This window comes from Theropithecus gelada, chromosome 2, assembly GCF_003255815.1.
Source record: "Theropithecus gelada isolate Dixy chromosome 2, Tgel_1.0, whole genome shotgun sequence".
Lineage (NCBI taxonomy): Eukaryota > Metazoa > Chordata > Mammalia > Primates > Cercopithecidae > Theropithecus > Theropithecus gelada.
In genome coordinates this window covers 12389107-12414693 of record NC_037669.1, presented here as the reverse complement: position 1 = coordinate 12414693, position 25587 = coordinate 12389107, and the positions used below count along the sequence as shown (strand labels likewise).

Genomic DNA, 25587 nt, shown 5'->3' with positions numbered 1-25587 from the left:
AAAACAAAGGTCTTATACATTTACTCAGAAGAATGTATCCACGTGTTCTCTGCCTGAATGTATTTTCTCAGTCCAGCCCCAAATCCTCACCTCTCATTCTGTCTCTTGACTAGCTGGATGATAGAATAGACTCAGCTTTGTGTGAAGTGCCATGAACAGCCTAACCCTAAACACTCCACTCACATAAGCTCCTCCAATTATGTGGACCGGGGCAATTTCTAAATAACCTCTGGGCTTACACATTGCCACCACATCAGTGACCAATCAAGGCTATGCCACATTTCCCAGACAACACTCTGTAGTTCTCTATTACCTTGTCTCGCCTGACTATCTATAACGTCCACACTGGCTTGGAAGCTCTGTTACCTTTGCTTTCTATGTCTCTTTCTGCTGAATGTGATTTTATTACTTTGTGCATTTAAGCAACTCTGACCCTTCTTGATTCTCTGTGGGGTGGAGAAGCATCACCAATACCTCCCTTCACCACCAAGAGCATCGACCCCTCACCTTGACTACTCTTGTGATTCTGATTCACCAAACTTTGACATTTACTCAGCTACCCTCAATTGTCTGAGCTTAGGGAAAGTGTGGGAGTACAGTGAGGGTGTTCCTTTACATTAGTTCTTTCTTTTCCTGTATATACATATTTTGTTTTTTTACTGTGATAAACATATACAGATACATATATCTGTTTGAGTCCCAGATTTATTTATTTATTTTTGGGGGGTGGGGGGACCGTGGTTTTCTCTTTCTTTATTGGGCACTTTGTAGATGTCATGCAGGTCTAAAAGTTACGCTCTTAAATAACTATTTAAAAACTGACCAGGACGAAGGTCCTAGTCCAAAGCTCCAAACCAGAAGCAAAAAGGAATGGGGGTAGTGGATTGGGGGGTACTCCTCCAACATCACCAAAACCCAGAAAATGAGGATCCTAAGCTACTCCACAAGCCAAATCCGGGGCTTGGGCCCTTGGGCTAATCCACTGGTACCTCTGACTGCATCACGTTCAGAGTAAGGTAACCAGCAAGAGGCTGGAGCGAATGGCTAACCAATTCCAGACATGGACAGATGTAACTGAAAGGAGGACAAAAAGTGGACAAGTACTGTCCAGCTGTAGATAAGAGAGTGCAGTTAAGGGAGGTTGAGGGGCAGGGGAGAGGCTGGGGAAGCGAAATTGCAGCAATGCAGGAGTGTAGCCCCAGGGTCCTGTCCTGAGCAGCTGGTCAGGGTAGCAGATGTTAGTTCCCAGATGGAGATCCTGACCCAAGCCCAGGTAGAGGCCTCACATGTTGTGGGTCCTCTTGGTGAGCTGGGGCTCCTCATCCACCAGCTTGGATTGAGGTGCTCCTAGTAAGCCAGGATGTCTCCAGGCCACTTGGTGATTGTCTGCCTCTCACACACCCAAATTTCCTGTGCAAACTGCTGAATGGGTCTGAAGCCATGGCTGACCAGCAGCATACCACCCTCCAACTCATTGATGGCATCTGCCAGGGTGTCGATGGTCTCAATATCCAGGTGATTGGTGGACTTGTCCAGGAAGAGCATGTGGTGGTTCGGCCAGGCCAGCCAGACCAGACACACTTGGCACTTCTGCTCATCTGACCAGTTCCAGATTAGGCTCACCTGTTGGTTCCCAGTGAGACCATATGACCCAATGATCTTCTTCATTTCTTCCTGATTTCTGGGTAGCACTTCATGTACTCCAAAGGCAAGATATCTAAGTCCAGCTGCTCTTGTAAATGCTGATGGTAATGCCCTGTCTTGACACAAGAGTGTTTTCAGATCATGCCATCTGTGGGTAGTAGCTCTCCAGTTAGCAGCTTCAGAAGAGTTGATTTCCGTGCTCTGTTGGGCCTTACCAGAGCCACTCATGTGTCAAGGTCAATTCCAAATTCTAGATTATTGTAGATGCAAGGCCCATCTTTTTTATACTTGAAGCTCACATTTTGCACCATAATGACGGGTGGAGGGATCTTGCCATATGGTGGGAAATAAAATGACAGTGTCTTGGCGCTCATGATCCTCTCTGTCAGTCCTGATGCCATCATTTTCTGTAGCATCTTCTTCTTGCTCTGGGCCTGCCAGGCCGGCTTGCCACTGCCATGGTGAAACCTCGCAATGTAGTTCTTCGTGTGCACAATCTGATCTTGCTCCCAGTGAAACCTCTTCATCTGGTTCTTCTCCAGTTCTAGCTGCATCTTCACATACTGATCATAATTACCCATATAATACTTCAGTTTCTTGTGCGTGTGAATGATGTTAGTACAGACACCATTCAGAAAATCCTGGGAATGGGAGACAAGGACCAAGATATTCTTAGAAGTTTTTAGTTCTTCTTCTAACCACATTTAAGCATCTAGGTCCAGATGGTTGATGGGTTCATCCAGGAGCAGCATGAAGGGCCAAATAAAGAGGGTTCTGGCAAGGGCAGCCTTCATCCTCCAGCCCCCACTGAAGTCTTTCAGCTTTCTGCGCTGCATGGCAGGTGCGAAATCCAGTCTGTGCAAGATTTGCGAGGCCCTCATCTCTGCCTTATCAGCATCCAGCTTCTCCAGGTACCCGTAGAGTTCCATGAGCTTCTCACACTCCGCATCTTCAAGAACCAGATGCTCTGCCTCTCTCTCCAGCATGGCCCGCTCTGTGTCAACTTCCATCACACACTGCAAGGGTGTCTTGTCATTAGGGAGCATCTCTCAAGTCAGATGGTAGATGTCGATGTGCTCAGGGATGGGCACTTCACGTCTCCCAATAGCAGAGAACAGCATGAACTTTCCAATTCCATTTAAGCCAATGAGGCCATAACAACGGCCTGAATTCAATTCCAGCTTGGTGTCACTGGGCAGCTTTTGACTGTGAAAGGTGAGTGAGAGGTTGATAATGTGAACGTCAGTACTGCTGGGATGAGAGGCCAGGATGCCAGTGACAGCTGGAGCAGCAGCTTTCTTCATTTCAAAGTCCTCTAGCTCCTTGGTCAGCAAATCCACTTCTGTGGTGTCTCTGCCATTGGCCTTATTTCTGCCACCTGTGGTTCTGGGACAGCATCTCCATTTTCTTCATGTCCTTTTCTGGGCCGCTGTCGAGCTTTGGCAGCCTCCTTCTTTTCGGCTGCCTTCTTCTTGGCCAGGTCGGAGGGCATGAGGATGACCCACAGGGGTAGGTTACTGTTCTTACAAGGAGCTGGGCCTCGCCGCTTGGCCTCTGAGTCCCTGATTTTTTTATTATTTTAGATATAGTTACCCAGAAGTGAAATTCTTATATCATATGTTAATTCTATGTTTAATTTTGTGAGGAACTGCCATACTGTTCACATTTCTTCTTGTATCCCCTGTACGCCAAAATGTCTCCTTAGGTCTGGTGTAAACATCTGAATAGAAACAATGAGGGCAACTGTATTCATTATTTATGGCTGTGTATCAAATTACCCTCAAAATGTGGCAGCTTAAAACAATAAACATTTATTATCTCAGTTTCTCTGGGTCAGGTCTGGTTTCAGCTTAGCTGGGTGCCATTGACTCAAAGTATCTTGCAATCGAGGTATTAGCAGAGGCCGTAGTCAACCCAAGGCTCAACTGGGGAAGAATCTACTTCCAAACTCACTCATACATCTAGTTGGGAAGTCTCAGAAGATACGCTTCCAAGTTCCCTTAGATGGCCATTGGCATGCACGCACCAGGTTCCCACTGGGTGCTGATTGGAGATGTCAGTTGCTTGACACATGGCCTCTCCATAGGCCGCTCAACATGGCAGAGTTTTCTTCAGAGTGAGGACTCCTGGAGAGAAAGAGAGCAGGAGAAAGCTTGAAAAAGGCAGTCTTTTCATAATCTAATCTTGGAATGGCATCACATTACTTTTCCTGTATTATATTCATTCGAAATGGATCATTAGATTCAGCAAACACTTAGGGGAGGGTATTATACAAGGATGTGAGTACCAAAAGGCAGAAATCACTGGGGACCATTTTAGAAGCTGCCTACCACAGCAAGAAATGTGTTTTGCTTTTATTTTCATTGCTGTAATCTAGAACAATTAGGATCTAGAAAATAACGGTTTAATAATGAATGAATATTAGTAGGAATGTAACATCTGAGCCTTCACATTTTTAAACGGTGTTTGAAATCAGAGAAAACATAGTGTACCCTAACTTACGATGTTTTTAAAAACTGAAATATATCTTTATCTTTTTTATTATGTTACATTAAAAATCAGAATCAAATTTAGCATCTCTCCCAAAAGACATGAAGAAAACAATACCACGTACTGACTCCTTTTGTGTATTTCCTGGTATTCTGGTGGAAATTTTGTCATTGTATGACATATGGGAATACATAATATGGTTGAAGATAATGCAGTCTATTTTAAGAATTTTACATCAGTTACTAAAAGGCTTTTATGCTCCATGTTAAGGAAAGCAAATATTACACTAAATATATGCATGCTTTTATGCTTGGATTCTTTTTTTCAAATGTCATATTGATCTTTAGAGGAGACTTTTACATTACATCAGTAATAGTAAGGAAAAAAATATATATTTATTAACATAGGCTGCTATATTGGGTACCAAAAGTATATCTAAATATGCCCTTAGCCCCTTAATTTTTTAAAATAACATTATTTGGTTACAAGATAACATTATCTTTTCTAAATTAATTACTTCTTATACTCAGAATTTTATAATTGGTGATAATTTATTAGGCTTCCTGAAAGTTGTTAGGTATGTTATACCATGTACTCTCTATAAATATGAAAGATGTATTAATGTATTTATTCAAGAGACATGGGCCAGTTTAAGGAGAAAGTTGAAATGTTTAGCAGCAGCGCATTGGACAGTCCCAGAAAAAAAGTTGTACGATACACTGTTCAAATCTTTCCAACAAAAAAGGATATAATTCTTAGCCAGACAAGATCATAAGCTATGATAGATGTGTTGTACTATGGATACAGAATGGTAAGTTTCACCTATTAGCCAACTCAGATCAAGTGAAAGTGACAATTTTAAGGAATGTATTCAAAGCATTATGAAACCACTCCCAGATTTTAGCATATGTATGTAGTTTTCAGTTAGTAATGACTGCCAGGCCAGCGGTGTGGAAAAAGAGAGCAGTAGCAAAAGGTTTATTCCTCTTGCTGTATGTTGTATGATAATGACCACAATAAAATAGCATCATATACTTATCTTATACTTCATAGTTCCTAACACAGTTAATGACGAAAAATATTTTTGGATTTTTTTATCCCAATATTGAGTACTCCTAAATATTTATTGTACTTAATTTATAATGAAGCAAACTCTAAAATCACCTCTAACTCTAAAAGTTTACTATAGTATAATAGAAACATGTACCAATGTTAGTTTCAGTAAAGAAAAACATTTCTTTCATTTTAGCAATAAAATGATATTATTATATTTGCTTAATAACTTCTTAAATTCTGACTTTGCTACTTACTTTTAAAATAATTCCACAAACACATATGTTTTTTAGTTTCTTTGATATTCCTAACTCAATAAAACTTTTAAAAATCTATTAGTACGTGCCTATGGTCCCAGTTACTTGAGAGGCTGGGGTCTTGGGAGGGCTTGAACTCAGGAAGTTGAGGCTGCAGTGAGCCATGATTGTGCAATGCATTTCAGCCTGGGCAACAGAGCAAGACTTTGTCTCAAAAATAAATAAGTAAATAAAATATTTGATCTCTTAAATCATAAACCATTCCAAAATTTAGAATTCCAAGTATGATAGTTATAATCCAAAAGTATGCTAATTATTACTAAAATTTCTTTAGAACTTCCCAACTTTGCTATAAGAACATATAGATACATCTAGAAGAGTCCAGATTCAATTTGTTCTAGTCATAGCAAGTAAGTTTTACCTCTGCTTTCTCAGAGTGTTGATAGTCAATATTTCAATTGAAATGCTATAATTGTTAATTGTTTTAAATTTGGGGGCATTGATTTAAAAGCTGAATCACTCACTTATAAATGGTAAATATTAAAGTCTTAAAATAAAAACATAATTCCTTAAGAAATAATATTATGAAAGAAATGGAAAGGAGACATAACCAAGAAAATCCATATCCCTTATTATTGCTTAAAACTTAAAATGATAAGCATAATTATTAAGCAACAAATAGACTGTCATAGTTCTAAAGTCAAGAACTAAGAATCTCAAGCAAGTGTTTTACAGACTCAACAAAGTTTATACAATAATAGTGCAATTTCAAATTGTATAATAAAAATGTTCTTGGTTGCTGTTGATTTACCTACTAAAGTACGATTCCCAGCGCGATTTTTTTTTTAATTTCTCACATCTTTTTCTTGCATACATGGTAGTGACACTCTTCATATTGCAGTTGTAAACTAGCTTTAAAACCTGGTGAGCTACAGAAGCCCCATCTTTTGATCATACCATAAATACCCAAGTTTTCTAGAATTTGTTAAGGTAGATCCATAGTCCCTTGACAGACTTTTAAGTACCTTCATGACTAATTTTCCACACAAGGCTTTCTTATTACCGATACTTGGAAAGAAAATGAAAAGTGTCAATTAAGGTAATATTTCTATTGATTAAAAGAACCGACTATTAATGTATCATTTATTTATTAGAAAATAATTATATTTTATTTTATATCATTTTGCAATAAAAACTTTAAAACACATTGTGATTATAAACTTGGAAGAGGCATTTGATAGAGGTGCTTAAGCTAAATTACATAAAATTTCTAAGCTTCAAGGTATCTGTGAACTTCCTGAAACTGTAAGATATTTTATGTTAATGAACATGTTTCTAATAACATCCAAAGAGAGAGAGAAGGGAAAGACAGAAGTGAAGGATGAATGACTCCAAGGTTAGTAGCCTGAGCAACAAAAAGAATGGAATGTGCCATCAGCTAGGAAGGGATGATTTCAGGTGGAGCCATTGTGGAAGGGCGGGGTCAGGTGTTCAGTTTTATATGGGTTAACTTTGAGACATGTATCAGATAAACTAATGCCGCATGAACTAACCACAGAGAGGCACAAGATGGTAAGAAAAATAGAACTCCAAAAAAATATGTAGTGTTCACCTAAGTAATAATGCTATTAAGAATATGCTACAAAAATGGTAGGACACCTCTCCTGAATTTTGTGTAAATGTTATTCTAATTTTCCTCTAAGGTACATTTAAAGACCAAGAAATCAGTTTTGCCTTTGAAAGAGAAACCATTTTTTTCTATATTTTTTTTGTTATACCAATGATACACAGCTATTAAATATGGTTATAAATATTTAACCTATTAATGGTTGTGTTACACATTATAAACAGCTTTATGAGCTCACCAAGCACTGAAAGTGGTATACTCTGGTTCCCCAAGGAACCATGGATAAAGTCTCTGCCACAGTGGATGACATTATGTGCATTCACCAGTGACAAATGAGTGCTATGTCAGTTATAGATACTATATTGAGTTTATTTTAGTCAGGAAAGTTCGTGGCAAAGAGAAGATATGGTGTAAACTGACCTTGGCTAACTGATAGCACACTAAGAAAAAAAAATCCTTCTTTTGGAATTAATTTTGCTCCACAGTAATGAAATAGTGTGTGTGTTTTTTTTAAATCCTGAAATTAATGTAAAAGAATGTGTCAATGGTGTTGGTTATTTAGGACCCCTACATACCACATTTTGAACTTTTCTATTCTTATACATTTCTTTCTTCTTGGTCTGCCCTCTTTTTTTTTTTTTTAAATACTTTTCCCTTTTGGAGGGATTTATCTTGCTTATACTTAGGATCACTGCTAAAGGGTAAAATTAATAAGTCATCTCAGCAGACAGCTGTAGCATAACATGCAAAAGGGAAGACAAGCCAACTTGACAGAGGTCCAGGTCTCTAGGCACAAGCTTTGTGGCCTTGGGTTGGATACTTAATTTTCATGAGTCTTGATTGTGTTACACACGTCCATTAATCTCTCTCTGTATCAGTTTTCCCAATTGTGAAATAGAAATAAAACGCCAGTCTAGCATTGTAGTGAAATTAAATGAATAAATGTAGAGAGTTGTTTAGTGTAAGCTACTATACTAATATAATTAATATAATACAGTACGGTAATAATCACCATTTTCTAATTGAGATAAATATATGTAAAAGGACTGCCAGCTAATTATATTATTTAGCCCTCAATTATTGACCTCCAGACTGCATATCAGCCTCTGCACTGTGTATTTATGGTACATTATCTGTAATCTTTACAGCAACCCAGAAAAGCGGGCTTTACTTCTCCATTGTACAAGAAACTAAAACCGAAATGCAGATAACTGATGTGCACAAAGTCACACAAATAGAATGTGGCAAAGACAGAAGTTGGCCCCAGGCCAAGTCTGCCTAATTCCCAAACTTATGCTCAATCCCTCACCCACGAAGAGAGTGGTGAGATGACCAGTACACTTGAATGAGCAGCCCACCAGCTTAGTCTTGTGCCCCAGCAAAATTACAGGAATGTGTTGAAAGTCACTGTTCTCATCTATAAGATTACTCTACACAATCTTCAGGAACCCTGAGAAGTAAATTCCCAGCATGGGTGGGAATTCTGGAATCTGCGCTTTTTAAAAAATGTGGTTTGTTTTTGCAAAGTCAGTTACCTAATTAAATCCTTTGCCATTCTCAGATTATTCTCATGAAAAAATTGACGTCAACACAGAGAAAAAATGTCCTTAGATCTACAAAAGCAAGAGAAAGCTGTCTAGGCTACACAAACTGTTTGCTCTTTCATTCTGTCCGTTATATGCTTTAAACATTCCCCCAAGAAAGTGAACTTATATGCTATCACAAAGACTGCAATGTATTTTTATGTATTTGCATTATCTGTTTGTGGTATTTTTAAAGAATACTTTATTTGCTATTTTAATAACAAGTAATTATTTTCTAGTTATCATTCCGTCATTTCTACATTAAATATAGATGAATAAACTTGATTTAATGTGTCACTTCTGCACAAAGATATGAACGTCCTCTGGAATTTAAAGAAATGAAAAAGAGTTTGTGTTTCTTACCTTCATTATCAGTACAACTGGGCTTAGAGTCAATATACCTGGATTATATCAAGTCTCTTTCAGTTGTTCTTAGATTACATCTACTAGATACAAAAATCATCTCATAGTACCTAAAATCTATACTACAAAATTCTTGCCACTTATTTCTATTAATGCAAAGCCATTTATTAGATTTTGTAAAGATACAAGGATAAATTAATTGTAACTCCAGCCCTCAGACATCCTTTGAAAGCCAGCAGCAATACTTTTGGAAATTAGATGCCGTCTTCACAATTCAGGACAACTATGGAGACTCCATGACAGATTATTGTATGATCATTCACAATACATAAAATTAAAGTAGAACGTTAAAATAAGAAATGTTTCTTGTTTTTGGTTAAAGATGAAAATTAATACTGGATACAAACTAAAACACTAAATAGATAAATCAGTATAACTCTGATCCCTGCTACATATTTGTAATTTATAAAATTTCTGTTAATTTTGTGAGAAAGTTTCAATTTCTTAAGAACTCTCACATTAACTAAATTACTATATTTGAAGTAGCAAGAGATTTTGAACTATAAAACATTACGTTGATTGATTGTGATACTCAAAAGTGCTTAACACTTATTTAGCGCTTTACATTCTCAAAGCACTTTACAAACATTAACGAATTAATCATGCCACTGTGATGTCAGGAAGGTGGTAGAATCACCATTCCTGAGATGAAGGAATTAATTAAAGTGGCTTATGGCAATGAAAGATTTTAAAAGTCTGAATATTGAAACCTCAGTAAATACCTAAATGACGAGAGCAGTGATTTGACTGTATATGATATAAAGAAAGCAGTGCAAGTTGATACAATATTGCAATACAATCAAAGCCACCTTTCAACTGTGGCACATAGAGTATATAGCCATTGCTGACTACCTATATATCCCTACTAACCTTTGTTATTCTCAAAGAGCTATTATAGAATTAATTCTGCTAATATTTTAAAATTATAACAGCTTCATAAATAAAATGCCCTGTGAATTAAAACAATTTGTTTATGAATTTGTAATTTTTCATTATTAATCATGTTTTGGAAAAAAGTATCAACTACTAGAAACAGTTTTTTAAAATCATTTAAAAAAGAACATTGGTAACTAAGAAGTCTAAGTTATTTCCAAGGCAGAATTTTTTACTGACAACTTTCTAAAATACTATCAAAAAGTTTAGAGATTCTTAAAATAATGCCAATCTAAACTGGTCTTCTGAAATCACAGATATATATTTTAGAAAAAAATTTAAGTAGATATAGATATAAATACAGACACATGCACAACACATACATATACAGACACATATGTATGTGTGTGTGTGTGTGTGTAGTCTCTGTGTGTGTGTGTGTAGACTGGCCTCCAACTAGACAGCCACAATCAGAACATTTTCAGGAGTAAATTACAATTTGTGTGATTATCTTCTTAGTCAAACATTAAATAGTCCTAGCTTTTGAGCTTTGAGTGAGCCCTTAAGCATCATCTGAATAAACCTGAAGAGAGGCATTTAGGTCATTAGCACCATCACAAAGTATACCCTCTTATCAATTCAGATGCAAAGTTATTTCAACTATTTTCTTTTTTAGTTTCCATTGGTTCCACATTCTAGCCAAATAAAGGAAGAGTTCAGCTCTTGAAACCAGAGGAAAATAAAAGAAGTATTAAGAGAACTTGATTATTTTATAACAAGATTAGGAAATCCATCTGAATTCAAACCCTATTCTGAATTTCGGGGCTTTATATTGACCACAGAGTTACTGATATTGCAGTCTCGTGTAGGTTCGTACCACTGAAATAAACAGGAGACTGAAGGAAAAGGAAATGCAAATGGACAATATGCAAACATTTGAAAGATATTCTGCCTTATTGGTATTTAAATACACGTAAAATAACGTTACCGTAAGATTGACAAAACGTAAGAGAATGCCAAAACTTAGGGGTGATAAAGGTGCAAGGAAATAGGTCCTCTCACAGACATTCTTGAACTGAAATTAATGGAATCATTCTGTTTGGTGATATCAACAAAAAAGCAAACAAAAAGAAAGAAGCCCACTAGGAGACAAATGTTTGTCTTAGGATGTTACTAAAGCATCCTTTGTAATGGAAAAGAAAACAAAAACTGATTATATACCAATAAGGAAATGGTTGAATAAATTACGGTATAACCACATTATCAACACAATTCCAGTTTTGAAAAGTGTGTTATATTTGTATATATGTGGATACTTTTGATTAAAATTTTTAAAAATTTCAAATATAGGCACAAAATATTAATTATAGTTACCTCTGGGGATTGAGATTTTAAGAATAGGAGTGGGCAGAGAAGCTTTTCACTTTTATTACTTTAATTATTATTATTATTATTATTTTTTTTTTTTTTTTTTTTTTTTTTTTGAGACGGAGTCTCACTGTGTCTCCCAGGCTGGAGTGCAGTGGCGCGATCTCGGCTCACTGCAAGCTCCGCCCCCCGGGTTCACGCCATTCTCCCGCCTCAGCCTCCCAAGTAGCTGGGACTACAGGTGCCCGCTACCGCGCCCGGCTAGTTTTTTGTATTTTTAGTAGAGACGGGGTTTCACCATGTTAGCCAGGATAGTCTCGATCTCCTGACCTTGTGATCCACCCGCCTCGGCCTCCCAAAGTGCTGGGATTACAGGCTTGAGCCACCGCGCCCGGCCTACTTTAATTATTTTTAAGTCTTAAGTTGTAGGTGGTTTTGGTTTGTTTATTTTATTAAACAAATAAAAACAGGGAAAACTTTTTAAGACTAATATTCTTTATCTTTATAAGTTTATAAGAATATACATTATCTTCATAAGTTTGTGACTTGATTAAAACTTTGGAAATAAACACACTAATTGATATTGCCTTGTATAAGTGGCAGAGAAAAAAATCTAATAATCAAGAAGGTGTAATTTGGGATTCTACTGGCCAACTGATAGATAGTTAGCCAACACCTAAAATAAAACTTTTTAATAAGGTAATAGAGAAACAAAGACGTAGTCTATTCATCATATTACCATATTTCCCACATAACTACATTTCAAAGATCCAACCTGGTTTTATTTTAGTTTCTCACTTCTTGCAGTAATAATTTGTCATTGAATTTTGGGGGTATGTCAATATGATGATGAAGTGCCAGGTTGCCGTGGAGCAAATACACCCCAGAAGACCAACTCGAAAAGACAGAGAATGTTGACATGTTCATGCTTCTGTGAATTCCATGTCTATGTCAGCCCTAAATTGCACAAAATTAAGCAACAAAGCTAAAAGTTCGTTAAAAGTACTTTTTAAAAATTGTTCATTTATTTCCTAATGACATTGAAAGTTCTGTGTCTTTGATTTTTCAAATGCCCAAAATATGGCCCACTTAATTGATGTATCAATCAATGGCAATATTTGTTTTAAATATATGTACTGTATTTTAAACATATATATACGTGCATACTACACATTTGGTTAGTCATAGAGAGGAAACATGCTAGATAAATAGACAGATGTAGAAAAAACCAGATTCTTGTCACACGACCAGGAAAATGTAGGCACGTGGACACATTGTAGGGTGGGTAGCGCAGGGCTTATTGGGTGAAAGGAAACAAGGAAAGAGGGACTGTCAGCAAAGGGAGACAGCGCCCCGCTGCAGGACTCCCGCCTCACAGATTGATTCCCAGGTCACCACCCAGGAACTGAAGAGGCCAGGCTGCTCCCCACTGCAAACGCCCCGAACTTCTCGAGGCTCCACCCCGTCCTCCCAGTGCGCAGGTGGGCATTATTCAGAGAGAATCAGTCCGAAAAGAGCCAGCGTCAAACCCGGACCTGCAGTCCGGTTTTTCAGCCTTCAGGCTATTTTAGGCTTTAAGGCGGGGTTTCACCGGGGACTCTTGGCTGTCTCCTGTCTCTATCACAGACGCATAGATACACTGAAGCATACTCATCTGAAATTTTTCAGTTGCTCCTTACTTTAGTTTTCTATAGAACAATTGAGTTTTGACATTTAAAACTTTTTTAAATAAAGAAAAATAATTAATGCATACTCTAAGTTCTGCTCAATTTTGCTATTTTTTATTCTTAAATTCTAAGAGAAATTCTGAAAAGACCTCTACAAATGTGTTAAGATGCACAGATTCTATCACAATGGAAAATAAATCAATAGATATTCTGAAGAAGAAAAATGAAAAGTGGAAGTTTTTTTAATAAAATGCCAGGAGGTTGTGTTTGTGTTAATGAGAAACATTATCTTACCAAAAAATGCTGTTATTCTCATTTCCATTTATATAGGAAATTGATTAATACTTAACTAATTGGCACATGCAAATGGGGATTAACTGAATTCACTTTTCTCCACAACTCAACGACTGTAATTTAGATCCTTACTTAGATTTAAATCTTTTATTATTTTTGAAGGTAATCATCTTCCTGTTGTTAGAAATAAAATATCAAAGCACCATGCTAATTATAGCTCCTGTCTCACAAATTAGCTAATTAACATTACTGAAAAGCAAATGTACAGCGAGCAAAGTTGAAACTCCTGAATTGGAGTCAAGCCTTTATACAAGACAGTGGTGAGATACAGGTTATTGAATGCCATTGGGTCAGATATACTTTGGAGCTAATAACTGTAGTCAGATATTTAGTTTTTCTTCAAATAAGTAGCTTATTCTGATGTTTCCATGCAATTACACCTGTGAACTTTTTGCGATTAGCTCTTCTAGACGGAGAAGAGGTGGGAAATCAGAATGATGCGCATGGCTAGGAAAAGCCATCTTTTAGTAAAACCTCAAAAGTTCTCAAGGCATGCATGACTTGCTTAGGAAACTGTAAAACCAGTTGTGTTCATAATTTTGTGTTTGCTAATTAATATATTTCAATACCTAAGATGTTGGAACAATAATTCTTTAGATTCAGGGGGGAAAAAAAACTGTTTAGCAGTGAATTGAGAGGGAAATGGCTAGAAATTCAAAGTTCCTCAGAGATGTGAACCTAATTCATTTGTGTGCCAATTTAACCTGTGGTTGGATAGTCACGTAGAATCAGGGCATGTGTGGAGGAGCAGTCCTAACAAGCAGGGACGTGGTCTTCATCGGAAGTATCGGAAACAAGCCTTACCCATGACTATTTGCATATTGAATGTTAATTAAGCAGTTACTATGTGTCAGAGTATGTTACAATCTTAATACCTGAGAGTATGAAAGACTCTCACTCTCACTCATAGTGATGAGACTATGACCTCAAAAAGCACACAGAGATACAACAGACAAACCAAATGTGTAAACGGAAAAATAATTAAGTTAATTAAATGTTGGAGTACCTGCAACAAACAAAAACCAGAAGGTTGAAATAACACCAAAGTTAAAAGACTGACAAACTGAAAGATCTAGTCATGGAAGAAACAGAAGAAATGTGATTTCAGTCAGATGTTCTAAAATACAGAAGAGCTTCATGTGACCAAGGGGCCGAAAGAAGTTCATTATGCTGAAGTATAGTGAATAGTGGACAAGAGAAAGAACAATATAAAATGAAGGTGTAGAAACAGGAGCAGAGCAAGGTCACATCAGGCCTTGTCAACTTTACTAAAAGGCTGATTTTATTTTAAGTTCAACAGGAAGACATTGAAAGTCTTTAATGTGGGGAATGATATGAGTCCAATTTACATTTGGGAAGGTCAGTCATGGGACGAAGTGAGAAAGAGATTGTGGAACAACAAGAGCATAAGTGGGTAGACCTATGAAGACTGTATTCTATAGTCTTGGTAAAACATGGCAGTGGTCTTGTCTCTGGTGGTAACAGTAAAGACAGAGAAGAAAGAATGACTCTAGATGCAAAGTGTATTAGTCCATTCTGCTATAAAACACACACACACACACACCAGAGACAGGATAAATTCTAAAGAAAAGAGGTTTGATTGACTCACAGTTCTGCATGGCTGGGGAGGCCTCAGGAAACTTATAATCATGGTGGAAGGCGAAGCAGAAGCAGGCACCTTCTTCACAAGGAAGCAGGAGAGAGTGAGCATGAGCAGGGGAAATGCCAGATGCTTGTAAAACCATGAGATACCGTGAAAACTCACTGACTGTCATGAGAATAGGATGCGGGAACCCACCCCCATGATCCAATCACTTCCCACTGGGTCCCCCCATGACGCCTGGGATTATGGGGATTACAATTCAAGATGAGATTTGGGTGGGTCACAGGCAAGCCATATCACAAAATTAGCAGAAATCACTGATAGAGAATGAAATCACTGATAGAGAAAGCATCATACATACGTCGCTTGAGCAACTGGGTACATCATAGTGAAACCTGGTAAGAAAGAAAAATCTGCATCTAGTCAGGGAGACAAAGGAGCCTTCAGAGTGATGAATTAAGGTAGTCATGTCAGCCCAAGAATAAGGCTTAATTTGAAACCCCAAAGGCAAGACAAGAAGCTGAAGTGGCTACAATTCTCTTTGCCCAGAAATTACACTCAGGGGGAGTGAGAAATGGGGACAGGGTTGAGGAGAGATGGGGGACATCAGTGGAGGCATACATGGGATGTGACTAAACAGGGGAAAAACTGGACATACAAGGCAAAGGGCATATGAGACCACAAGTTCTGGACTGTCACATGGGTCTAGCATATTCCATTCAGAAGAGCACTGTGATGGAGCCCTGACATGTGTCTTAGTGCTCCATAGGCCCGGGCTGCACCTGAAGCACTCATGCTTTAAAGAACAGCCAACCTTTCTGAAATTCTCAAAGGTGTTCCATATTTTTGCTTATGAGAATATTAAGGTCTTGAACAATTTCCATTACTCCAGCTTTGCACAATGTAGTCCTAATGCCACATCTTAATTCTCAGAATCCCTGAGGTAGCCCTGTCATAGGCCGAGTGTCTGGATGAATCAGACATTAGAGTCAGATTGGAGACTCACTCTAAGCACAGAAACCCCAGTCAGGGTCTTACTCTAATCACAGAAAGCCTCAGACATGTTTGTTATACGAACAGTTTGTTTTGGGGGTTCTCATCTCTCACCATCCTCTTTTTCTCATTTGCAGTCATCTACCCCTTTGTAAGGTGTCCATTCAGCTGCCTCCAATAAATAGTGCCCTGCTATTTTCTGACATCCAACTGGATGATGCACCACACTCATTTCTCCTTTCCCTGTCCCCTATAAAAATATATGCATCAGTGTTCATCCCTCTACAGCCGTTCTAGATAATCCAATAAACTAATCTATGTTCAAACTGCTAATGGTTTAAATCAGAGGATGTTAGAAGTGGCCCTCTGGAGAAACATGGCTTAACCAACATGTTAAGGGCTAATTCTGGAAATAGCAGCTCCTTGTAGGAAATTGAACTGTAAGTGGAAAGCAAGCCTTTTACATCCTTAAAATTAACCACATAGAAAGTTGTCTCACCCTGCTTTGGGACAAACTTTAGCCTTAAAAGTAAGCCTCCCAAATTACGGAATGCTTGTTTGAAGAAAGACGGTTTGCCCTAAAAAAAGAGGAGGGCTTTCAATCATCATGTGAGTACAAAGAAAAAAAATTTTTACTGGAAAAGGAGCGAAGCCTTTGTCTTTGACCCAGTGTCCCACCGAGTGGAAACGTTTGCTTGGAGATTCCATGCACAGGTCAATGTACCACAGAAGCCAAAATCAGTTCTTAAAAACAATAACACTAACCACAAGCCACCCAAGAATCAGAGACACTTTTATACAGCCCAGCTTCTTCCCTTACAGGCTCATTTTCAAGGCCACATGGGTTGGGGGAAAATTGTGCATCCCTGCTAAAGTGGTTTTTCGTCTATAGTGAATGTGTTTTAGTCTTGACATATTTTCCCATTGGTAAGGGGGGAAAAAGTCAAGCAAATTTAAATGCACAAATAAAATTTGCCATCGTCTTCAAAACATAAGAGAGAGTGCTTAAAGAGCAAGCTTTATTTTGGCTATTTGCACTTCAATTCTCCTTACCTAAAAGATGGGAGTGTTGTTCAAAAAGAATAGAAAATAGCCTTCCTATAAAAGATCCCAGCATAAAAGATGAAATATGCATCTTACCTTTAATACCTGACTGGTTCCTAGCCAATGCATAGCTTTTATTTCTTTCAACTTGACTCCAAGAAGACTTCCCTGACTGCCATAAATCATTTGCTTTTGTTGCATTGTGCCGATATTGCAGCTTTATTTTCCAGGTGCTCTGTTCATGACATCTCTCCCCGAATCAATTCCTCAGCCAATCTTCTACTACTTTTATTTAATTTAATACAGTATTATTTTTAAAATATAATGAATAAATGGGAAATTAATGAGTAAAAGAATACATGAGGCTGGATGAGATGGCTCATGCCCATAATCCCAGCAGTTTGGGAGGCCCAAGCAGGAGGATTGGTTAAGGCAAGGAATTCAAGACCAACCTGGGCAATGTAGAAAGACCGATTCTCTACAAAATTTTTTAAAAAGGAAACTTAGCAGCGTGTGGTGGCACTAGCCTGTAGTCCCAGCTATTCAGGAGGCTGAGGCAGCAGGATTGCTTGAGCCAGGGGGTTCAAGGCTGCAGTGAGCCATGATTGTGTCACACACTCCAGCCTGGGCAACACAGCAAACACTAACTAAAAAAAAAAAAAAAAAAAGAAGAAGGAGAAGAAGAAAGCATAAGTGAATAAATAAATGAACCAAGGCCATTAACTGCCATAAATTCAGATGAAGAGCTGTTTACATAAGTGTTACCCTTTGATTTACAAGCTACCTAATTGAAAATAGAAATAAAACGTAAGAACATAAGAAGAGTGAGTGACAGAGTTCCATTTTTTTCAAGATTAGTCCGACAACTAACTTCTCTAAGTACATATTAGATACTTTGAAAAGGTCTTTCAGACCAGTACAATACCATTTGGTACATTGAACTAGTCATTTACTGAGTAATACCCTGTATATGTAAAAAGTCATGTAACGTTTACTCTTTTATAATCAGAGAGCAGCTAAGGCTCTGGGAAGTAACAATAGCTTTCAGAACTACAGTCAGCAACAAGCTACATTTCCAGTTTTGCAGATTCACTAGAAAAAAAGGATTATCCTTTGTAAAATGTTAATAGTGCCAAATGTACCTGTATGGTTGACACAACCAATGAAGCTTCCAGTGTATTCTTATTTTAATAAAATGCTATTTTTAAGGAGATAACATAAATAATTATCTAATACTTTAAGTGACATAAACTGCATTTAATAAGTTCTAGAGTATTATTCATATTATTCTCTTCAAAAGCATTAGCTCACTTAATCCCCACAATCACTTAATTCCCATAACAGACCTAAGATGCTGATACTATCATTATTCCTAACTTACAGATAGGGAAACTGAAGCATAGGGAGAAAAACCAATTAAAGCTAGAGCTGAACTTTGACCCCAATTCTATTCCATTTTTGAGTTCAATCTTACAATCATTAAAATATATTCTTTGTTATATGCATGGTTATATACATAACCACAAGAATGTTAAGTTTACTTATCTGTTTTGTACACCAGCGGATCACAGGTGTTTATATCAATGCCTGTCATACATAGTGGGTACTCAATAAGGATTTGTTAAGTGAAAGAATGATAAATAATGAGGACTATCTTGGATCAATACTATATCAATAATCTCATATCAGTTCCGGACTCAAGTTAGACGCAAGATATTCACCTGAAACAAAAGAGTGTTAAGTTGCATGGTAGAATTCCTCCTGTCAATCACATGTTTTGATAGTTGCCTCATCATCTATATAGAGTAAAACTTTTTAGAACATTGATGGTAGGTTAATCTATGATCTCTGTCCAGCATTTATAACAAATGTTAGAAAAACAAGATTATTTTTGCTTCTGTTGAACACATAATGATTCTTATGGTAGGCTTAAAAAACATATAAATAATCAATTAAACACAAAACTCGATACACAGCAAATAGTTGTTAAATAGAGAAGGAATTTAATATACTGAACAAGAAGACTCATGAACCTAAAGTGTGCTCTTTTTCTTAAATGGTTTGGTTATATGAAATAATAAAAGATAGCTGACAGAGCCAGACTCTGTCTCAAAAAAAATAAATAAATAAATAAATAAATAAATAAATAAATAAAATAAAAGATAGCTGAGAAAATATGCATAGCACAATACGTTTTACCACAACTATTTAGAGAAATGTGAACAAATGTATCATTTTGGCTCTTTGAGCACAACGTATTGTGCTATGCATATTTTCTCAGCTATCTTTTATTATTTCATATACCCAAACCATTTAAGAAAAAGAGCACACTTTAAATAGCAGAGCTATTAGGTACCAGCAGCCTAAATGGATCTCTATTTTGTAGATTATGTTCAATTAATCTGCTACTGTTTGTGCAAACACACCTCGTTCTTTCTTGCTTCTGTAACATTTCTCATGCTATTCTCCGACTTAAAACACTGTTTCTTTTCTTCAGGTATCCAACTGAACTTCAAAGCTCAGCTAGCTCAAACATTATTTCTATGAAAACTTTCCCAAGAAAAATATTGAATTAAAAGTGTGGGAGTAATCTAAGAAATAAAATAACCCATCTCCACCAACATGAACGTATGCATAACTTTTCCTTCTACTACTAATTGCTATTGCAGCCTAGACTTACACATCTGAAGAGACAAAAGTGTGAGACTGTGATCCCGGCAGTGAGACTCCAAAGTCTAGGTATTTATCCCTAAGCGAAATATATATAGATAGACGGATGATACGCTGAGCACCGTGGCTCATGCCTGTAATCTCAGCAGTTTGGAAGGCAGAGGTCGGAGGATCACCTGAGGTCAGGAGTTCGAGACTAGCCTGGCTAACATGGTGAAACCCCATCTCTATTAAAAATATAAAATTATCTGGGCATGGTGGTGGATGCCTGTAATCCCAGCTGGGGCAGGAGAATTGCTTGAACGCGGGAGGTGGAGGTTGCAGTGAGCCGAGATCTAGCCATCGCACTCCAGCCTGGGTGACAAGAGCGAACCTTGTCTAAAAAAGAAAGAAAAGAAAAAAGATGATATAGACAGATAGAAGATATATGATCACATATACATAAATAAAGGCATTTAAAATAATGAAGACAAACAAAGAGCTTTCTTGGCCAGGATTTGTCTGTGAAAGCTTTATCTAGGCTTCAGCAAGGCCTGGAAGAACATGTAAGATTTGAACAGGAAGAAAGCAGAAGAAAAGGCTTTTTAGGCAGGAGGAAAATCATGTGAAAAGTTTCAGAGGGGAAAAAAAAAATAAGCATAGATAAGTACTGGTAGGGAAATAGATTACAAAAAGCAAGAGATAAATAAAGAAATGAAGTTGTTCGTTGATGAAAAAATTGCCATGGCAAATAATTGAGTTCGTACTTTTTGCGATATGTTTTAGGATATACTTAGTTTTTAAGTGTGGGAACACCATGATGGAAGTGATTTTGTTTGTCAGCAACACTTCCTTCTTATCTTTCATCTCCATCTAAACCCTACCTTCTCTTCAATGCAGAAACAAGAGCAGTCAGAGGTTATTTGCAGGAATCATTTTGAAGAGAAAAATTTCCAAGCAATCAACTCCAACTAATAAAAAATCTGAATTTAATTATATGAGAAAAAATCAAAACTTGTAAAAAATAAAAATAAATGTTGGAACTGGCACAGAGTAAATGTAGAAAAACTCACTTATGAAAAAAAAAAGTACTTTTTTTTTTAAGGCAATAAAACTTAGCCAGTACTTATGTGGTGGAAAATCTCAACCTACATCCACTTTGTCAGTATTATGGGGTAGTTTTAATTATCAAGACTCCAGAGACTTTCTTCATGTAAGGAAAATATTACTAGAGATATAGGATATCAACTTTCACCTTATATATTATAATACATAGGGGTCATTTTCATGGGTTTTCACCATGGGGGGAAATACTTTCAAACAAATTACTTTCCGATTTAGAATATTTTCCTGTATATCAGGAGCCAACTCAATAATTTCTAATGCTTTGAGGAGTGAAGCACAGGAAATTCTTTCATCTCTGAGTTGGCATGTTTCCTCTCTCCTCTTCTACACCATAATACTACACTTAGCACTGGTTGGTTAAGCCCAGGCTGGCTGTCCCTCTACCCTCCACAAACCACATTTATGACCATATTTATCTTATTTGGGACACCAAGTTCAAGCAAAAGATTCTTGGATCAGGGTCAAAGGCATTAGAAGGTTGGCAAATTGATTGTGGTGAAGTAGAAATGCCCTTTGTAAAATACCATAGAAGCAAAAATATAGATTTACTTTGTGTTTTGGCTTAAAAATAATTTCCTATGGTAAACCAGTTCCTCACTAAATACCAATTTCACATAGTAACTAAATTCACCAAGTCAAACAATATTTGAACGCTTTTATTGTTGTCTGCATTATAGTTCATTTCCAAGTCAATAATCATTGACTTATTGTAGTTTCTGAATCACATATTCTAAATATCTTTGTAGACCTGAGGTTGAGTTTTGTCATCAAGCAATACTGAGATGGAATTATTTCCAGAGAGAATTATTTCGTTCTACTAATTATAAAATATTAAAATCTATTAGGTTTGTATGAGTACACACTAACTTGTACACATAGAAAGCTTAATAATTCAAGTACCAGAATATCATCTTTTAAAAAAGTTTTATATTACATCTCAGGAAATTGCACTTTACCTCCAAGGATGTAATTATTGCACAGTATCTTAAACCTGGGACATACTTAATAACTATTAATTCATAGACTTACTGTTTATAACATGCTAAGAGAAAATAAAGTAAGGAATAAAACTCAGGTTGATATTTATTTTCAGAAATATTTCTAATATTTCTATTTAGTTCAGGAATATGAACAGAAAATGCATCTTATCATCTATGTTAAATGGCTATGTTATAAATTCAGAACATATTGGAAATAAAAATATTATAAATTAAGTAAATAATTTTGGCCCATAATCATTTGACCATTTGGGGCTTTTTCTGGGCTTAATTGAAATTTATAGTTAACAATAAAAGATGTGTTCTAAAAATAAACTGCCCTCCTCAAAAATAATCTGGAAATGGTCAAAAGTCTCCATCATGTATTCTGACAAAAGTGATCATATTCTTATTTCGCTTTCAGTTTAGCTTCACATTTTGTTTAAACACTAAAAACTCTCTCTAGTGTTCCTCGGGAGAATGATTAGCCACCATTAAATAAAGAATCTCAGGAGGCTGGGCTCTCACCTGCAATCCCAGTGCTTTGGGAGGCCAAGGCGGGAGGATCATTAGAGCCCAGGAGTTCAAGACCAGCTGTGGCAACAATGCGAGACCCTGTCTCTACAAAAAAAATTTTTAAATAGCCAGATGTGGCAGTGAGTGCCTATAGTCTCAGTGAATTAGGAGACTGAGGTGAAAGGTTCCCTTGAGCCCAGGAAGGAGGCTGCAGTAAGCTATGATTATGCCACTGCACTCCAGCTTGGGTGAACAGAGCAAGACCTTGTCTCAAAATAAAAAAAGAGAATCTCAGGTGTTTGTGTTAAATCATCTTGGCTACATGGAGTTGCCCATTTAAGAAGCAGTTCACTTTCAAAGAAATACCTTCAATTTAAGGCATCTGTTCTAAGGTTTCTCACATGAAGTTCTGCTTGCTTTCTGTGTCTATGATATCTCAACACAGGCTTCTACTATGGGCAGTCAGTTGGGATTTTTGTGGGAGCTTCGATTCAAGTGCTCTCAAGAGTATAAGTACCATATAAACTTCACAGAGTTTAGAAGATTCTTCTATTCACAGAGAATGGAAGATTGTTGCACATCAATCTTCTATTACATGTGCTTGAAGAGACCCTGGGAAAATTCTAGTTGAAACCACTGCTTTAGCATCTTCAATTAAAACCATTTGAACAAACAGTAAGTTGAAAGCTATGAAAGGATTTTTTTTTTTACAAATAGGCTTCCAAACAGAGCAATATTGGCAAAGGAAACAAAAACACAATTTGTAGTGTTTAAGAACTGCCTAATCCATTTAAAAATAAACAGAGGGACAAGGTTTTCCAGAGAATAGGGTTTATAAAATTTTCAACTGACAGAGAGAGAGGTTGAGTTGAATAACGGGACTAAGGGAGGAGGGATCAAATTTGCCAACTTGAAAGAAAATATTAGTAAAGATTTTCCAAAGGTAAAAATCAACAGATCTTTCCTCCTGGATCTGCAAACTACCAGTGAATGTGCCTACTAAAGAAGCATTGCAAGTTTGTAAGACAATATAAATAAAAAGTATTTGGTGATAGAATCAAGAGACATCCCCCTGTATTATTCCTAGAGTCATCAGATACCCAGTTGTTGAAGCCATCTTCAACAACTTAGATCCTTAGAATTCATCCTGGACTCTTTCTGTCTCTCATTCTGTCTATTTAGTAAATTATCAAATTTTAAATTCCTTGAATCTCAGGTAGGATTCAGATGTGAAAAAATAAAAAGAGGAGTTGGTACCATTCCTTCCAAAAATATTACAAACAAATGAAAAGGGGGGACTCCTCAACTCATTTTATGAAGCCAGCATCATCCTGATACCAAAACCGGGAGAGACACAACAACAACAACAACAACAACAACAACAACAAAACTTCAGGCCAATATCACTGATGAACACTGGTGCGAAAATACTCAGTAAAATACTGGCAAACCAAATCCAGCAGCACATCAAAAAACGTATCCACCATGATCAAGTTGGCTTCATCCCTGGGATGCAAGTCTGGTTCAACATACTCAGATCAATAAATGTAATCCATCCCATAAACAGAACCAAAGACAAAAACCACGTAATTGTCTCAATAAATGCAGAAAAGGTCTTTGATAAATTTCAACATTCTTTCATGTTGAAAACTCTCAATAAACTAGCTATTGATGAAACATGTATCAAAATAATAAGAGCTATTTATGACAGACTCATAGCCAATATCATACTAAATGGGCAAAACCTGGAAGCATTCCTTTTGAAAACCAGTACAAGACAAGGATGCCTCCTCTCAACACTCCTATTCAACTTAGTATTGGAAGTTCTGGCCAGGGTAATCAGGCAAGAGAAAGAAATAAAGAGTATAGGAAGGGAGAAAGTCAAGTTATCTCTGTTTGCAGATGACATGATTTTATGTTTACAAAACCCTATCATCTCAGCCCAAAAACTCCTTGCACTGATAAGCAAGTTCAGCAAAGTCTCAGGATACAAAATCAATGTGCAAAAATCACAAGCATTCCTTTACACCAACAACAGGCAAGCAGAGAGAATGAACTCCCGTTCACAATCGCATACACCAACAATAGGCAAGCAAATCATGAATGAACTCCCATTCACAATCGCTACAAAGACAGTAAAATACCTAGGAATACAACTAACAAGGAAAGTGAAGGACCTCTTCAAGGAGAACTACAAACCACTGCTCAATGAAATAAAAGATACACAAACAAATGGAAAAACATTCCATCCTTATGGATAGGAAGAATCAATATTGTGAAAATGGTCACACTGCTCAAAGTAATTTATAGATTCAATCCTATTCCCATCAAACTATCATTGACATTCTTCACAGAATTAGAAAAAAACTATTTTAAATTTCACATAGAATCAAAGAAAACCCCATATAGCCAAGATAATCCTAAGCAAGAAGAACAAACCTGGAGGTATCACGCTACCTCATTTCAAACTATACTACAAGGCTAGAGTAATCAAAACAGCATGGTACTGGTACCAAAACAGGCCTATAGACCAATGGAGCAGAACAGAGACCTCAGAAATAACACCACATGTCTACAACCATCTGATCTTCAACAAATCTGACAAAAGCAATGGAGAAAGGGTCTTCTATTCAGTAAATGGGGAAAGGATCTCTTATTCAGTAATTGGTGCTGGGAAAATTGGCCAGTCATATGCAGAAAAATGAAACTGCACTCCTTATATGCAGAAAAATGAAACTGCACCACTTCCTTACACCTTATACAAAAGGTAACTCAAGATGGATTAGCGACTTAAATGTAAAATCCAAAACCATTAAACCCCTAGAAGAAAACCTAGGCAATACCATTCAGGACATAGACATGGGCAAAGACTTCACGACAAAAACGCCAAAAGCAATTTCAACAAAAGCCAAAATTGACAAACGGGATCTAATTAAACTAAAGAGCTTCTGCACAGCAAAAGAAACTATCATCAGAGTGAAAAGGCAACCTACAGAATGGGAGAAAATTTTTGCAATCTACCCATCCAACAAAGGTCTAATATCCAGGGTTTACAAGGAACTTAAACATATTTACAGGAAAAAAAACAAGCAACCCCATCAAAAAGTGGGCAAAGACTGTGAACAGACACTTCTCAAAAGAAGACATTGATGTGGCCAACAAACATGAAAAAATGCTCAACGCCACTGACCATCAGAGAAATGCAAATCAAAACCACAATGAGATACCATCTCACACCAGTCAGAATGGTGATAATGAAAAAGTCAGGAAACAATGTTGCTGGCGAGGCTGTGGAGAAATAGGAACGCTTTTATACTGTTGGTGGGAGTGTAAATTAGTTC

General features: G+C 37.0%; 1 pseudogene; it reads right to left on the bottom strand.

The window, feature by feature from the left end:
- Positions 1 to 1282: 1282 nt before the first annotated feature.
- LOC112618872 lies at positions 1283 to 3136 on the bottom strand (annotated as a pseudogene).
- Between the last annotated feature and the right edge of the window lie 22451 nt (positions 3137 to 25587).